At 41.6% G+C, this 10,473-nt stretch overlaps 1 non-coding gene across 1 annotated transcript; it reads right to left on the bottom strand.

The window, feature by feature from the left end:
* Window positions 1-8,603: 8,603 nt before the first annotated feature.
* Window positions 8,604-8,756, bottom strand: LOC122796125. Its single transcript, XR_006363951.1, has one exon. It is a non-coding gene; the product is annotated as a 5.8S ribosomal RNA (ribosomal RNA).
* Window positions 8,757-10,473: the final 1,717 nt, after the last annotated feature.

Genomic DNA, 10,473 nt, shown 5'->3' with positions numbered 1-10,473 from the left:
TTCTTGATACGTTGCTTTGTCTGTCTGGTAGTGAGTTGTACTGCTATCTTCCATTGAGCTCACAAGGCCATCCTCCTCTGGGGAAGGAGTGCTGTTATGCATGTACATACATTTATTGTTCTGTAACCCAGCAAATAATTAATGATGACAGACATGAGCCTGCTGTCCTGCTTACTGCCAGGTTCAGAATTCCATCACAGTACAGCTTAGCTTCACCAATTACATGCAGGCTTAGTTCTGCTGCCATATTGTACGGTACAATTCAATACATTATATAGTATTTCGAGTGTAAACTGGAACTTCATATGTGTTTCTATATATTTTACAAACAACATCCATCCAGCCATATGCATGTTGTTCCATCCTTTACCTTGACCGTGTGTATTTGTCCGTCCAGCCACGCTAATCTCCACATGTGATGTCCCAGTTTCCCCTTCTTTGCCTGTAGCACCCTGTTAGGATGTCCTGTGTGTTAGGCACCTGTTCCGCTATATGTGATCGACTTCACTGCAAGGATAATCGTCGATGCGGTGGTCCAACGACCCGACTTGTCCACATGTGTACACTTATGTGCACCGTGTCGTATGCAAACCTAGATGGTTTGGACGGGTACATACTACATGCGGATGTACACATTCTTCTGACACATTCACATGCAGCCATTTACATATCTGTAGCTGCGCTGGGTTGCTGACATGTGGGTATGATTTGCCCGTGGCATTGCCTAACACAAACATCTTACCACAGTTCAGGTATGCACATTGTGTGTGGTTGTATGGCTGCACACGGATGCTAGCAGGTTTGGGTGCAGGGGTATACATGGGTGTGACTGACATGTACAATGACGCTATTGTGTAGTACATCCGACTGCATGGGTTCTGCTTCTGGATATTACACTTCATCATACACCATCCAGTGTATGCAACAGAGATGTTGCTGGGTCTGGGATATGTTGCTATGCACATGTTTGCCTGTGTTTGGGGTATCTTGCTTCCTTACTGTTGTTATGTCGGCACAGCTACCCGGCTATGTACTGTCACTACTGCTTGTGACCATTATGGTTGGCACCTTTTCCAATGCCCATAGTGGGGCATGTTATGTGGACACTTCGAAATTTGCAGGACTACACATACCCAGGGCTAGTGCAGTAGACAGAACTTCACTTGTTTGCCATACTATGAGCCTATTCTGTTAGCGTTTGGGTTCCTTATTTATTTTCTTATGCCATGTCTGTGTTCCATACCGTAATGTATATGTTTTATGCTACTATTTACATGTATATTGGGAAAATTTGCGTGGCAGGGGATCGCAGGTCATTTTCCATTTTTACGATTGTTGCAGGGACACGACTGTCCAATCAGGGACTGTCCATGGCACTTTGGGACAGCAGGTAACCCTGGTGACCATGCCCATGTCGCTGCTGGGGTTTCCACCTTTTCCATTTTCCGATCTGGGATATTTCCGGGACTCACATCAGCCTTTACAGGCCGACACATACAAACGGTCACTATATAGCATAGAAATTCACTTGTTTGCCTAAATAATTTGCTTATTATTGTGGCAATTTCCTTGCTTATTCTGTTTATTGGGTCATTTCGGTATTTCTGTTACAGAAATAACCAATTCATGCTACCATTACATTACATACGGGATATCATTGTGTCCTACACTGTAGCACATCAGCCATTTCTAATACGTTTTCGGGACACAACTGTCCATGGAGAGACTGCCCCAAACAAAGTGGGACAGGTGGTGACCTTAGTCGCTGCTCCTATGTCGGTGCGGCGCTGACATCTTGACTGTACACCTTCTCTGAGTGTAAACACTGACAGTGCATTGCGGGATGGAGGCGGTCTTATGCGTATCCTTTGCTCCTTGCGGGTACACTTATGCCTTGGTGGCTTCTATTTGCTTCTCCGTTAATTTGGAACGGGACTATGTTGCGCGTACTGTACGTGCGTTTCATTCTGCACGGGACCTGGCTGCTGCCATTACTATTGTGGGCGGACCGTGGCTGTCAGCACATTAGGTTGCTCACCTCCTGCCGGCTTAGACACGCCTCCAGACGCATCCTACCTGGGCTCGCTCACGTACACTACGCACGTGTCTGTGATTCCGGTGCACTCTCATTAATATGTATATGGCGCTACTGCGCCGGATATTCCATGCACCGCCGGCGCAGGCCTTACGCCGGCCTTGCGCCGAGCTTCATGAATCCCGGGGTATATGTATTTAAGGGTCATTATACAATGTTGATTGTTTTCCTATGGGATTAATTACACACAATTAATGTAATTGGCAACCTTATTTAAGGTATGAATTGTTGGTTGGCTTGCATTCTGAGGAAGTTGCGGATGAAAACGCACTGTTTGATTCTCCAGCATTAAGTTTTATTTTGGTTTCCTGTGTTTTAATAAATATTTTTTGGGTCAACGGCTGTCCAGTGCTCTAATTTTTGTACTTTATAAGTACCAAATATCTAAAATACTAAAATGACATGGTAAACCCATGTTCGTTCCTTCTATTGTTGATTTTTAAGATCTTAAGTACAATTAATACATACTTTACATGAATTCTATACATAAACCCTATCTAGTAAGGCTTTTTAATTTCAGAATACATACAATAGTACATCTTAATAGTACATCTTTCATTTAGACCTGGATACTGCCCTGCACTGGTGTTCAACTGCCATATTAATTCTAGACGTTCTAACTCCAGTGAAACTGGACCCCCCATGTTATCGGGTACAGTTTGGACTATTGCCCTGAACAAAAACCTGTGATCCATGCTATTAGCAGATATGTTTAGCTAGGGCACTGTCTTCACTCAATTTGCCAATATGGTATAGATGTTCATATATTCTTTCCCGCAATTTCCTATCTGTTTTCCCTATAGAGAATGCGGGACACATTTGGCATTGGGCTAGGTATATGAGCCCTTTAGACTGGCAGTTTAATCTAAATCTGGTGGTGTATTGAGTGCCTTTGATCTTAAACTTCTGACCCACATCTATATGTTTACAGTACTTACACATACCACATTTATACATCCCACATCTACTGACTAGTACATTAGAGTTTCCTTCAACTAGATTTTTTAAATTAGCTCCTCTTTTGAAGGTAATTCTAGGTGTGTGAACCACTTTCTTACTTATAAAGGTGTCTGACTGTAGTAGGTCCCAGTTCTTCCTGATGATCCCACATAAGTCAAGAGAATCTACACTGAATGAAATAATGAAATTATTAAAATTACAAAAATTCTGGAGTACATTACTGTTTGTGTTCCCTTCAATATGTATACCTATAGTATCAGTGGGTGCATCAATTCAATTTTGACTTAAAATAGGTTTGTACACTCCATTTGTATGCTTGTGAATCACCTCTTTAATAAGCAGATTCAACATCTGTATACGGTAACCCCTCCTAGTGAACATCTAATTCAAGTTGTTACATTCTAAGTAGAAGTCTCTATCTAGGGAGGTCATCCTAGCTGCCCTGACCAACTGTCCTTTTACTACTGACTTCTGGTGGTAGGGGTGACAGCTAAAAAAGTGCAAGAAACTATTAGAATAAGTTTCTTTTCTATATATACGTGCATTGTAGCATTCACTGGTTGTATCTTAACAAATCAGAACATCCAAGTATGATATGGAATTTGCACCAAATTGTGATGTAAACTGCAAAAAGTCAGTTGTCTCATTAAAGTAACTGACAATTGCATTAGCTGTGTCGTTGTCACCCCTTATCACCCTGAAGATGTCAACCAAGAATCTAGTGTAGTAGTGTACCTTGTCTTGGACCCAGTTGTTCTGTAGGACAAATTTGTGTTCCCAGTCAGCCATTACTAAACTGGTGCCACACAGGAACCCCATGGCTATCCCTGATAGTTGTAAAAACAATCTTTTGTCAAAGATTACATAGTTATTGGACAAAATAATGTCCAATAGTTCACTAAGCAAACTTTTTGTATCATTAGGTACGCCCTTGATTCTCAGAATGTGGCTAATTCTCTCTATGCCCTCCATGTGTGGGATGGATGTACACAAGTCCTTAACATCTACTGTTAAAAAATTGTCATATTGTAAATTATTTAGGCAGTGTAGGAATGACCAAGAGTCCTTGCAAATTTGTTTCTCACTAGTTACATATTTTTGTAGTACATAATCCACATATTTTGCACATGCATACATTATGCTATTTCTGGCATCAACTACTGGTCGCAAGGGAGGGTTGCTTATATCTTTGTGCATTTTAGGTACCCCAAAGATATTAGGTATTCTGGGCACTATCATAGATAAATAGTTGAATAGATTAATATCTATTCTGCTTTCAATGAACAATTCATATATGAAAGATTTAACGTGATTGTAAGCTGTATTTAACTCGTTTCTAGAAACTTCTTTGTAAGCATCTGTGTTAAGTATTTGTAACATTCTAGTAATATAGTCACTGATGTTCATCATAACCAGTCCCCCTCCCTTGTCAGGTTTCATTATTCTCAAACCGGCCATTTGCAATTCATCTAATAATTGCCTCTCTCTCTTACAGTAATATTTCTTACAAAATTCTTGTTGGTTTTATTTTTCATCAATTCATTCCTGAAGTCCAACTCACAAATTTGCTCAAACAGGTCTAAGATTAGGTGCAAGGGTGAATTAAATGTACTAGGAATGTGGAACTCATCTTTTCTGGTAGTATTTTCACCAAAGATGAGATTTAGGTTAACTTTACGCACAAACAGTTTTAGGTCTATAAGTGAAGAGGCAAGGTTTGCTCGATAATATGGCACAAAAGTCAACCCTTTACCAAATAGCTCCACTAAGGCTCCATCTATAGTCAGGCCACAGAAATTGTAGATAATAAATTCATTCTCTTTGTTGTAAAGCAATTTACAAAAACTGCTACCTGCATCTATGTTCACTTCCTCGTTCTGTTACCCCTCTTGTTCTTCCTCTGATTCTGGTAGTGTGCTGGTTGCTAGGGCTTGTGGTTTAGTGAACGGTTCTGAAAATTTTCACCTTGGCCGTTGTATGAGCTGTCATTATTAGATGTGTTGTAGTATGATTTTTGTTGCTGGTGGGTCCTTTCACTCCTACAAGGTACAGTCTGTGCTGCCACCTCTTCATCATGAAAATCAAGGTTGTTGACCTCCTCATTCATAGTAGACACACCCTTGCTGCTCTCTTGGCCTGTAGGGTTCCACTGCTGAGATGTGGGTTGTTTTGGGTACACTGATTTGTTGTTACACACTGCCCGGTCTCTGTTCAACTTTTTTATCTTAATAGACTTTGATTTGTTACTAAACTGCTCTATACTAGAGAAAGTCCTATTGTAGTAGTACTGGTATCTTTGAAAATCATTACTGGCTATAATAGCTGCATCAAGGTCAGTAGATTCTTCCATCAACTTGTCGATGGATCATTGGTAATGTTTACACATGACCTGCAATAGTTCATTCTCTTGTCTGTTAAAGAGCTGGATGAGCTCTTGATGAAACACTGACCCCTCCTCCAGATCAGTGGGATACTGCCACCTTCTCAGCTCCTACGGGACAATATTCTCACTTATGCATTGGCAGAAATAGCTAATTCCCAACTGTAACTTTTTATGTTTAAGCATACATGAGTCCAGTTTCTGCAGGTTGGAAACTATATTTTTTGTACTTGATGTTCCTCCAGCCAGTAACTCCTGTTCACTTTCATCTGAGAACAGCTTTAAAGGCTCATTGAGCCATGTACGTGCATCTGGAGAACCAATAAGCCCCAAGGAACTATTTCCAACCGGAGAATTATCATTAACAGTTTGAATTTGTGCAGTTCGGTTCCTGCCAGGACACTGAGGTACACAAACGTTGTCAGCAGGCAGAATACTGACAACTGACTATCTGTATTGGACTTGTCTGAACTGTGTAAAATTAGTGAAATTACTATTCCTAATCAGGCAGATGTATACATTCCTAGGTGGTTGGGGGGGTGGGGGAGAAGGAGTTGTTTTTTTTCTAGTGTTTCTTCTTATCACCAGTGATGACATGATACATCACAGAGAAAAGCATGGGAAAGTGAAAAGGAAGAAGCTGTAACAGTGGCATAAAATAGTTTAACTTTAGACTTGCCATTAACATCAGTTATATGGGCAGCATAGAATGTATATCAAGGGGCAGAAGTCTGCCAATAAGAATGTGCAAATACTTTATCCTTTTACAAAGTATTACCAGTGAAGACATGATATACGCAGCACATAGAAAAGCATGGGAAAGTGAAAAAGAAGAAGCAGTAACAGCGGTGGAAAAAACTACATAAAATAGTTTTAACTCCAACATGCATCAACGTCAAAGCTACCACATTAGCCTGACAATGCTCCTTAAATGGAAAACAAAACAGTATACCACTTATGTGGATATAAATATGCACATGCATGCCTGGAACATAAACCTTATCTGTGATAAAGAAACTCATGATCAGAGAAACCATTCACCATACACAAGGAAAAAAAAATAATCTCTGGCTGAAAGGTGCAGCTGCTGCAACATGTCCAATCAGTCTAAGATAAGAGCAGAAAACTATTGACAAAAACTGTTAATATCCAGATAGCAGATACTCCAGAGGCTTGCACATTTTCATGTATCAGAGCTTAAGCACTAGGTCAGTGTTGCTTATAGCATGCATGTGTAGCAACCACTTATGCTACCTATATTGTAGCAACAACTGCAAGTAACCATCACCACAGTGATGTCTTATTCCACTTAGAGTTCTGTCACTGCCTCACAACTACTACAAAAATGTCATATTCCACTTTACTTTCTTTTATTGCAAGACAACACCAGATAGCTAATGACAGCTTAAGTCATACAACAGTTCAAATGTTATTTCATATCCATAGCTAGTGGGGTTTGGCTTTATTGGCCTGAAATTGTCTATTAAAACGACTTCAAATGTAAAAGTCATGGGCAATCAGAATCGCCATATAGCTGAAACACCTGATGTTCATAAGGGTCATTTGCATATATCCCATGTGCCTCTGTTATAGGAGGTTTGGGAGGTCACTCATTGGAAGTTCTAGCTTGGCTCGAGTTTTCATTTAGTTTTTTTTTTTTATTAATTCCATAAACATTGTTTATTATAAGCTAACAGCAATTTAAATATAAAATTATAGGTTTAAATGTTTACTGTCATATTTTATAGCAAAATACTGCTTTTCTTGAAATGGGATGGGAGGGATATGATTTTGTATATGTTAACCAGCCCTTACCAAGCCCTAAAAGATGAAGTCACAAATTTGATTTCTATGTCTAAAGCCATATTCAGTAGTAAAGCAGAACAATCTTACATCCAAAAGTATTTGCTTTTTGAAGGGTGACTTGCTACTGCCAAGGAAGGCTGACTATTATCAATGGTTTAACTTGAAGTGCTCTGATCAATCCATTATTTTATTTGCAACATGTTTATTGGTCCGGTTTAGTTTCAGGAAATATATTCAGAAAATCCATATTACAAATATATGATTTTCATCTATATACACTAAGCCATTGACTTATCCTTGTTTACATTTTCTGTGTTTAGAATTTAGAATCGTGTTTGAAATAAATTGTATATTTTGATTGTTCTGATAATCATCTATAGACTTACGTGTCAATCTGTTTCTCCTGACCTTTGCATATGCTTTCGCAAATTCTAGGAATGCCAGTTCAATAATTTCCTCATCTCCAACTTCCATCCCACTATTTGTCTCACTGCAATCATCAAGTCAAATCCTCTGGGTGGACCATGTGGATCTCACCCGTTTACCTCTGAACAGTTTCACGCCCTACTGAACTCTCTCTTCAAAGTTCTTTTCAACTATCCCTTACAGTACCTGTCAGTTATTGGTCTTGTGCCAGTACTTAGCCTTAGATGGAGTTTACCACCCACTTTGAGCTGCATTCACAAACAACCCAACTCCAGGAAGACATGATCTCGATGTGATGGGGGCCACCACCAGCCTCATACCATCCGTGGGCTGAGCCTCAATCAGAAGGACTTGGGCCTCCTGGGTGGCATCAGGGAGATGGACTTCTGTACTCCATATTTCCCTGTGTCCATCACCCAGGTGGGGATTTGGCACTGGTCTCTTCCCTCTTCACTCACCATTACTGAGGGAATCCTGGTTAGTTTCATTTCCTCCTCTTAGTAATATGCTTAAATTCAGTGAGTCACCATGTCTGATCTGAGGTTGCATTCCGAGTGTGGTCACAGGGGAGTGGGTGGACAGCAGGGGTCACAGGGATGGATGGACGTGCCACCCCTCTCTTTGCCCATGCACTCGCTCCCCTGCAGCTGGACTCTGGGCAGCAGAGGAGGCGTGAACCAGGTGGGAAGACATTGGGATGCACCCCCAGGAGGGCAACTGAGTGACAGTACTACCAACAGCCTCCAGAGGTAGGCTGGACACATATGTCCACCATCCCATCCATGGTGCGGACGGACTTTCCAGCTCAGTGCAGTGGAGACTCCTCTGTCTGCGTCTCACCCTGGGTGGATGGGGGGGCCTGTGACAGGCTCCCTCAACTCCCTGGCTGCACCCTCACCAGAGGCAGGACACCCGCAGGGGCGATGGAAGGTATGACGACCCTCAGGCAGGCATAGCCCTGGGAGTAACCCGGGCCACCAAGTGCATTCAAAGTGTCGATGATTAATATGTCATTCAATTCACATTAGTTTTCGCAGCTAGCTGCATTCTTCATTGACGCACAAGCCAAGTGATCCACCACTCAGAGTTGTACAGTTCTTGCTCAGTTGCCTCAGGCATTGCTGCCCAGATGGCATTGCACTGGGAGACGAGCAGGTCTTTGAACAAATTAGAGAGTTCAAAGCAGTCTGGTCACCTGAATACTTCAGCTAGGAATAATGGAATAGGATTCCGGTTCTGTTTTGTACGTTTTCAAAACTGGGACCATAATTAAGAGGGATGGCCAGGGCCATTCGCATTGTGCCACTATGGGTGAAATTCCTGGACCCGCACAAGATGAATGAAAGTGAAAGCATTTACCAAGAATGTTTTCATTAATCAAGAATGAAAGGCAGAGGTTCACAACCAGATACAATCGTAGTTCCAACCATAAATGATGCAGGCTAGTGATCTGACAGTGTTATTCCCATCACCCATCAGGGACTTTGGGTTCAGGGGGAGTATGGTTTCAAAGCTGACACTTAAAGAAATTGATGGAAGGGCATCACCAGGAGTGAAGCTTGTGACTTAATTTGACTCAACATAGGAAACCTCACCCAGCATGGACGCAGAAAAGGACTGATAGATCTTTCTCGATTCTGTGAGTGGTGGTGCATGGCCATTCTTAGTTGATGGAGCAATTTGTCTGGTTAATTCCAATAATTAATGAGACTCTGCCATGCTAACTAGTTATGTGGCCCCGTGCGGTCGTCTCCAACTTTTAGAGGGACAAGTGGCTTTCAGCCGCGTGAGATTGAGCAATAACAGGTCTGTGATGCCCTTAATTGTCCACAGCTGCATGCATGCTATTCTGAATGGATCATCGTTTGTCTGCTCTTGGCTAATAGATCCGGGTAATCTGCTGGACCCCATTCATGATAGTTACCAGTGATTGCAATTATTCCTCAAAAATAAGGACTTCCCAGTAAGTGCAGGTCATAAGCTTGTGTTGATTAAGTCCCTCCCATGGAGAAGAAGGGCAAAAGCTCACTTGATCTTGATTTTCAGTATGAATACAGACCATAAAAGGAGAGCTTCATGATCCTTCTGGCTTTTTGGGTTTTAAGCAGGGAGATGTCAGAAAAGTTACCACAGGGATAAATGGCTTGTGGCAGCCAAGCTTTCATAGCAATGTTGCTTTTTGATCCTTCAATGTTGTCTCTTCCTATCATTGTAAAGCAGAATTCACCAAGTGTTGGATTATTCACCCACTAATAGGGAACATTAGCTGGGATAAGACCATTATGAGACAGATTAGTTTTACCCTACTGATGATTTGTTGTTGAAATAGTAATCCTGCTCAGTACAAGAGGAACTGCAGGTTCAGACATCAGGTCGTCTATGAATTATTTAGCACCTAGTTCCCCACAAACACGCAGTGCACTGCTGGAGAGAGGCAGCTTCTTTCTGTCTGCACTCTGATCCAGTGTAGAGCACCTCTCCTTGCCAACCATACAGCCAGCTATCTCTGACCAACCAGACATCTGTGGTGTTGCAGTATCTTTATGTTTAGGCAGGATTATGACTTAGTGGTGTTCAGTCATAATCTCACAGAAGGTAGCTTCCACACCATTAGCTCCTGAGCCAAGCATATGCACCAAATGTCTAAACCTGCAGTACCTCTCATACTGAGCAGGATTACTTTTGCAACAACACATTATCAGTAGGGTAAAACTAACCTGTCTCATGACAGTGTCTCTCAGACATCTTCTGCTCCATGGGAGGTTTCTGTCCTCCATGAGCTTTCCATAGGGCACCTGCATTACTC

Source organism: Protopterus annectens, chromosome 2.part2 (genome assembly GCF_019279795.1).
Source record: "Protopterus annectens isolate FY-2018-M chromosome 2.part2, PAN1.0, whole genome shotgun sequence".
Lineage (NCBI taxonomy): Eukaryota > Metazoa > Chordata > Ceratodontiformes > Protopteridae > Protopterus > Protopterus annectens.
The sequence above is the reverse complement of the archived record's forward strand: the minus strand, read 5'-3'. Positions and strand labels throughout refer to the sequence as shown.